Source organism: Nerophis lumbriciformis, unplaced genomic scaffold (assembly GCF_033978685.3).
Source record: "Nerophis lumbriciformis unplaced genomic scaffold, RoL_Nlum_v2.1 HiC_scaffold_41, whole genome shotgun sequence".
Lineage (NCBI taxonomy): Eukaryota > Metazoa > Chordata > Actinopteri > Syngnathiformes > Syngnathidae > Nerophis > Nerophis lumbriciformis.
Genome location: NW_027316583.1, coordinates 82,501 through 90,000, shown reverse-complemented (window position 1 = coordinate 90,000; position 7,500 = coordinate 82,501).

The following is a 7,500-nucleotide window of genomic DNA, read 5'->3' as shown; positions in this document are numbered from 1 at the left end:
TTAAGAAGGCCGACGTGCTATGGTTCTCCACCCGGGTACGGAAAGCAAAATTAGTCCCTCTCCTCGCTGGAAGTCCAAAAAAAAGGCGTAAATTTGACTAAGTGCCTAGGAGGATGTCCCTTTAAGAAGGCCGACGTGCTATGGTTCTCCACCCGGGTCCGGAACTCAAAATGAGTCCCTCTCCTAGTTGGAAGTCATCAAAAAAAGGCGGAAATTTGACTAAGTGTCATTATTTTAGAGTACCAGGCCTCTATAGAAAAGTTTGGTTTTTTGTCTATGTGTCATCATTTTAGAGTACCAGGCCTCTATAGAAAAGTTTGGTTTTTTGTCTATGTGTCATCATTTTAGAGTACCAGGGCTCTATAGAAAAGTTTGGTAAATTTGACTAAGTGTCTAGGAGCATTTCCCTTTAAGAAGGCCGACCTGCTATGGTTCTCCACCTGGGTCTGGAACGCAAAATTAGTCCCTCTCCTAGCTGGAAGTCCAAAAAAAAAGGCGTGAATTTGACTAAGTGTCTAGGAGGATGTCCCCTTAAGAAGGCCGACGTGCCTTGGTTCTCTACCTGGGTACGGGACGCCATATTAGTCCCTCTCCTCGCTGGAAGTCCAAAAAAAAGGCGTGAATTTGACTAAGTGTCTAGGAGCATTTCCCTTTAAGAAGGCCGGCCTGCTATGGTTCTCCACCTGGGTCCGGAAAGCAAAATTAGTCCCTCTCCTCGCTGGAAGTCCAAAAAAAAGGCGTGAATTTGACTAAGTGCCTAGGAGGATGTCCCTTTAAGAAGGCCGACGTGCTATGGTCCTCCACCTGGGTCAGGAACGCAAAATTGTCCCTCTCCTCGCTGGAAGTCCAAAAAAAAGGCGTGAATTTGACTAAGTGCCTAGGAGGATGTCCCTTTAAGAAGGCCGACGTGCTATGGTTCTCCACCTGGGTCAGGAAAGCAAAATTGTCCCTCTCCTCGCTGGAAGTCCAAAAAAAAAAGGTGTAAATTTGACTAAGTGTCTAGGAGCATTTCCCTTTAAGAAGGCCGACCTGCTATGGTTCTCCACCTGGGTCAGGAACGCCAAATTGTCCCTCTCCTCGCTGGAAGTCCAAAAAAAAGGCGTGAATTTGACTAAGTGCCTAGGAGCATTTCCCTTTAAGAAGGCCGACGTGCTATGGTTCTCCACCTGGGTCAGGAAAGCAAAATTGTCCCTCTCCTCGCTGGAAGTCCAAAAAAAAGGCGTGAATTTGACTAAGTGCCTAGGAGCATTTCCCTTTAAGAAGGCCGACGTGCTATGGTTCTCCACCTGGGTCAGGAAAGCAAAATTGTCCCTCTCCTCGCTGGAAGTCCAAAAAAAAGGCGTGAATTTGACTAAGTGTCTAGGAGCATTTCCCTTTAAGAAGGCCGACGTGCTATGGTTCTCCACCTGGGTCAGGAAAGCAAAATTGTCCCTCTCCTCGCTGGAAGTCCAAAAAAAAGGCGTAAATTTGACTAAGTGCCTAGGAGGATGTCCCTTTAAGAAGGCCGACGTGCTATGGTTCTCCACCTGGGTCAGGAAAGCAAAATTGTCCCTCTCCTCGCTGGAAGTCCAAAAAAAAGGCGTAAATTTGACTAAGTGCCTAGGAGGATGTCCCTTAAAGAAGGCCGACGTGCTATGGTTCTCCACCTGGGTCTGGAACGCCAAATTAGTCCCTCTCCTCGCTGGAAGTCCAAAAAAAAGGCGGAAATTTGACTAAGTGCCTAGGAGGATGTCCCTTTAAGAAGGCCGACGTGCTATGGTTCTCCACCCGGGTCCGGAACTCAAAATTAGTCCCTCTCCTAGTTGGAAGTCATCAAAAAAAGGCGGAAATTTGACTAAGTGCCATCATTTTAGAGTACCAGGACTATAGCTGGGGAATTGGAGCCCTCTGGTGGACACTCGCTGCAAATGCACCCTGAATTAAACACATTATTTCCAGTTCTTTTGGGGCCCTATTTTCAGACGTTGTGGAGCCCTCCAGTGGACTCCCGCCTCCAATGCACCCCCATAATTATAGACATCACCCCCCAAATTAAAGACATTATTTCCAGTTCTTTTGGGCCCCTATTTTCAGCCGGTTTGGCGTATTTCCTTGACGCCGGGGAGTCCTACAGGTGTTCCCGGGGAATGAGAGGCCTTTTGTGGGCCAGAAAGAGTGGGGAACCCTTGGAGCCCCTATTTTCAGACAGTTTGGCTTATTTCGGTGACGCCGGGGCGTCCATCAGGTCTTCCCGGGGAATGAGAGGCCTTTTGTGGCCATATGTCAACAAAAGAGTGGGGAAATGGAGCCCTCCGGTGGACTCCCGCTGCAAATGCACCCCCCAAATTAAATACATTAATTCCAGGCCTTTTGGGGCCCTATATTCAGACGGTGTGGAGCCCTCCAGTGGACTCCCGCCTCCAATGCACCCCCATAATTATAGACATCACCCCCCAAATTAAACACATTATTTCCAGTTCTTTTGGGCCCCTATTTTCAGACGGTTTGGCGTGTTTCCTTGACGCCGGGGAGTCCTACAGGTGTTCCCGGGGAATGAGAGGCCTTTTGTGGGCCAGAAAGAGTGGGGAACCCTTGGAGCCCCTATTTTCAGACAGTTTGCCGTATTTCGGTGACGCCGGGGCGTCCATCAGGTCTTCCCGGGGAATGTGAGGCCTTTCGTGGGCCATATTTTCAGACAGATTGGCCTGTTTCAGTGACGCCGAGGCGTCCATCAGGTCTTCCCGGGGAGTGTGAGGCCTTTTGGGGCCCTATTTTCAGACAGAAAAAAAAGAAAAGTAACCCTTACACTACAAAGGACAGCGGGGAAACGCCCCCCCAGCAAAGTCACAGGGGAAGTGGGGTAGACAAGTGGAGAGTGTCTGGGGAAAAGTCCACAAAATGATCAAAAATCACACACAGGTACGAGTGCCACAAGTCCCGCCGCGTCCCACCCGAGTCCGAGGTGCCCCCCGCATGCCCAAAACGCACCCAGCAAAGGCGCACTGTGAGTGGGGAAGAAAAGTTGGAAAAGTGGGCAAAAGTCCGGAAAAATGACCAAAAACCACACCCAGGTTAGAGCCCCACACGTCCTGCAGTCGCACCCGAGTCCTGGGATGCCCAACATGTCCAAAAAAATCAAAAAAAGCCCAAAAAATCAAAAAAATCCCCGGGCCGTATCTTGGACGCCGGCGTACCGCGTTCGGCCCTCGTGCCGTAGTTTGGCGACCGATTGTAAAAATTTGCCGCGACCGGCTAGTTTTTTTCCTTGGAGTAAATAGAGAGTAGATCCAGCAGGAAATATGCACTATAAACAAAGAGAGGGAGTTTGGAGGGGGGCAAAAACGCCCTCTTGGAACTTTTGCAGCAGCACACATCAAACTAGCGGGGAGAAGGCATGCATAGCAAAAGGCCACGAAATGATCCAAAATCACACCCAGGTTCGAGTCCCACAAGTCCCGCCGCGTTCCACCAGGGTTCCGGGGTGCCTGACATGTCCACGACGCACCCAGCAAAGGCGCACTGTGATTGGGAAGAAAAGTTGGGAAAGTGGGCAAAAGTCCCGAATTTTATCCAAAATTATACCCAGGTTCGAGTCCCACAAGTCCCGCCGCGTTCCACCAGTGTCTCGGGGTGCCTACAATGTCCACAACGCACCCAGCAAAGGCATCACACCCAGGTTCGAGTCCCACAAGTCCCGCCGCGTTCCACCAGGGTTCCGGGGTGCCTACAATGTCCACAACTTACCCAGCAAAGGCGCACTGTGATTGGGAAGAAAAGTTGGGAAAGTGGGCAAAAGTCCCGAATTTGGTCCAAAATCACACCCAGGTTCGAGTCCCACAAGTCCCGCCGCGTTCCACCAGGGTTCCGGGGTGCCTACAATGTCCACGACGCACCCAGCAAAGGCGCACTGTGATTGGGAAGAAAAGTTGGGAAAGTGGGCAAAAGTCCCGAATTTGGTCCAAAATCACACCCAGGTTCGAGTCCCACAAGTCCCGCCGCGTTCCACCAGTGTCTCGGGGTGCCTACAATGTCCACAACTTACCCAGCAAAGGCGCACTGTGATTGGGAAGAAAAGTTGGGAAAGTGGGCAAAAGTCCCGAATTTGGTCCAAAATCACACCCAGGTTCGAGTCCCACAAGTCCCGCCGCGTTCCACCAGGGTTCCGGGGGTGCCTGGCATGTCCACAACTTACCCAGCAAAGGCGCACTGTGATTGGGAAGAAAAGTTGGGAAAGTGGGCAAAAGTCCCGAATTTGGTCCAAAATCACACCCAGGTTCGAGCCCCACAAGTCCCGCCGCGTTCCACCAGTGTCTCGGGGTGCCTACAATGTCCACAACTTACCCAGCAAAGGCGCACTGTGATTGGGAAGAAAAGTTGGGAAAGTGGGCAAAAGTCCCGAATTTGGTCCAAAATCACACCCAGGTTCGAGTCCCACAAGTCCCGCCGCGTTCCACCAGGGTTCCGGGGTGCCTACAATGTCCACAACGCACCCAGCAAAGGCGCACTGTGATTGGGAAGAAAAGTTGGGAAAGTGGGCAAAAGTCCCGAATTTGATCCAAAATCACACCCAGGTTCGAGTCCCACAAGTCCCGCCGCGTTCCACCAGTGTCTCGGGGTGCCTACAATGTCCACAACGCACCCAGCAAAGGCGCACTGTGATTGGGAAGAAAAGTTGGGAAAGTGGGCAAAAGTCCCGAATTTGGTCCAAAATCACACCCAGGTTCGAGTCCCACAAGTCCCGCCGCGTTCCACCAGGGTTCCGGGGGTGCCTGGCATGTCCACAACTTACCCAGCAAAGGCGCACTGTGATTGGGAAGAAAAGTTGGGAAAGTGGGCAAAAGTCCCGAATTTGGTCCAAAATCACACCCAGGTTCGAGCCCCACAAGTCCCGCCGCGTTCCACCAGTGTCTCGGGGTGCCTACAATGTCCACAACTTACCCAGCAAAGGCGCACTGTGATTGGGAAGAAAAGTTGGGAAAGTGGGCAAAAGTCCCGAATTTGGTCCAAAATCACACCCAGGTTCGAGTCCCACAAGTCCCGCCGCGTTCCACCAGGGTTCCGGGGTGCCTACAATGTCCACAACGCACCCAGCAAAGGCGCACTGTGATTGGGAAGAAAAGTTGGGAAAGTGGGCAAAAGTCCCGAATTTGATCCAAAATCACACCCAGGTTCGAGTCCCACAAGTCCCGCCGCGTTCCACCAGTGTCTCGGGGTGCCTACAATGTCCACAACGCACCCAGCAAAGGCGCACTGTGATTGGGAAGAAAAGTTGGGAAAGTGGGCAAAAGTCCCGAATTTGGTCCAAAATCACACCCAGGTTCGAGTCCCACAAGTCCCGCCGCGTTCCACCAGTGTCTCGGGGTGCCTACAATGTCCACGACGCACCCAGCAAAGGCGCACTGTGATTGGGAAGAAAAGTTGGGAAAGTGGGCAAAAGTCCCGAATTTGGTCCAAAATCACACCCAGGTTCGAGCCCCACAAGTCCCGCCGCGTTCCACCAGTGTCTCGGGGTGCCTACAATGTCCACGACGCACCCAGCAAAGGCGCACTGTGATTGGGAAGAAAAGTTGGGAAAGTGGGCAAAAGTCCCGAATTTGGTCCAAAATCACACCCAGGTTCGAGTCCCACAAGTCCCGCCGCGTTCCACCAGGGTTCCGGGGTGCCTACAATGTCCACAACGCACCCAGCAAAGGCGCACTGTGATTGGGAAGAAAAGTTGGGAAAGTGGGCAAAAGTCCCGAATTTGGTCCAAAATCACACCCAGGTTCGAGTCCCGCAAGTCCCGCCGCGTTCCACCAGTGTCTCGGGGTGCCTACAATGTCCACAACGCACCCAGCAAAGGCGCACTGTGATTGGGAAGAAAAGTTGGGAAAGTGGGCAAAAGTCCCGAATTTGGTCCAAAATCACACCCAGGTTCGAGCCCCACAAGTCCCGCCGCGTTCCACCAGTGTCTCGGGGTGCCTACAATGTCCACGACGCACCCAGCAAAGGCGCACTGTGATTGGGAAGAAAAGTTGGGAAAGTGGGCAAAAGTCCCGAATTTGGTCCAAAATCACACCCAGGTTCGAGCCCCACAAGTCCCGCCGCGTTCCACCAGTGTCTCGGGGTGCCTACAATGTCCACGACGCACCCAGCAAAGGCGCACTGTGATTGGGAAGAAAAGTTGGGAAAGTGGGCAAAAGTCCCGAATTTGGTCCAAAATCACACCCAGGTTCGAGTCCCACAAGTCCCGCCGCGTTCCACCAGGGTTCCGGGGTGCCTACAATGTCCACAACGCACCCAGCAAAGGCGCACTGTGATTGGGAAGAAAAGTTGGGAAAGTGGGCAAAAGTCCCGAATTTGGTCCAAAATCACACCCAGGTTCGAGTCCCGCAAGTCCCGCCGCGTTCCACCAGTGTCTCGGGGTGCCTACAATGTCCACAACGCACCCAGCAAAGGCGCACTGTGATTGGGAAGAAAAGTTGGGAAAGTGGGCAAAAGTCCCGAATTTGATCCAAAATTATGCCCGGGTTGGAGTACCACGAGTCCGGCCGCGTTCCACCGGTGTCCCGGGGGTGCCTGGCATGTCCACAACTTACCCAGCAAAGGCGCACTGTGATTGGGAAGAAAAGTTGGGAAAGTGGGCAAAAGTCCCGAATTTGATCCAAAATTATGCCCGGGTTGGAGTACCACGAGTCCGGCCGCGTTCCACCGGTGTCCCGGGGGTGCCTGGCATGTCCACAACTTACCCAGCAAAGGCGCACTGTGATTGGGAAGAAAAGTTGGGAAAGTGGGCAAAAGTCCCGAATTTGATCCAAAATTATGCCCGGGTTGGAGTACCACGAGTCCGGCCGCGTTCCACCGGTGTCCCGGGGGTGCCTGCCATGTCCACAACTTACCCAGCAAAGGCGCACTGTGATTGGGAAGAAAAGTTGGGAAAGTGGGCAAAAGTCCCGAATTTGATCCAAAATTATGCCCGGGTTGGAGTACCACGAGTCCGGCCGCGTTCCACCGGTGTCCCGGGGGTGCCTGCCATGTCCACAACTTACCCAGCAAAGGCGCACTGTGATTGGGAAGAAAAGTTGGGAAAGTGGGCAAAAGTCCCGAATTTGATCCAAAATTATGCCCGGGTTGGAGTACCACGAGTCCGGCCGCGTTCCACCGGTGTCCCGGGGGTGCCTGCCATGTCCACAACTTACCCAGCAAAGGCGCACTGTGATTCAGAAGAAAAGTTGGGAAAGTGGGGAAAAAAAGGACCGGAAAATATCCAAAATTATGCCCGGGTTGGAGTACCACGAGTCCGGCCGCGTTCCACCGGTGTCCCGGGGGTGCCTGGCACGTCCACAACTTACCCAGCAAAGGCGCACTGTCAGTGGGGAAGACCAAACATGTCTCGGATTTTTTCCAAGTACCTTAACGAGAGAGGCTAAAAAGCACCTGTTTTTACCTTCTCTCGTTGTTGTACTTAGAAAAAAAACGAGAAAATAAAAAATCTGGGTTTTTTTCTAAGTACCTTAACGAGAGAGGCTAAAAAAAACCATT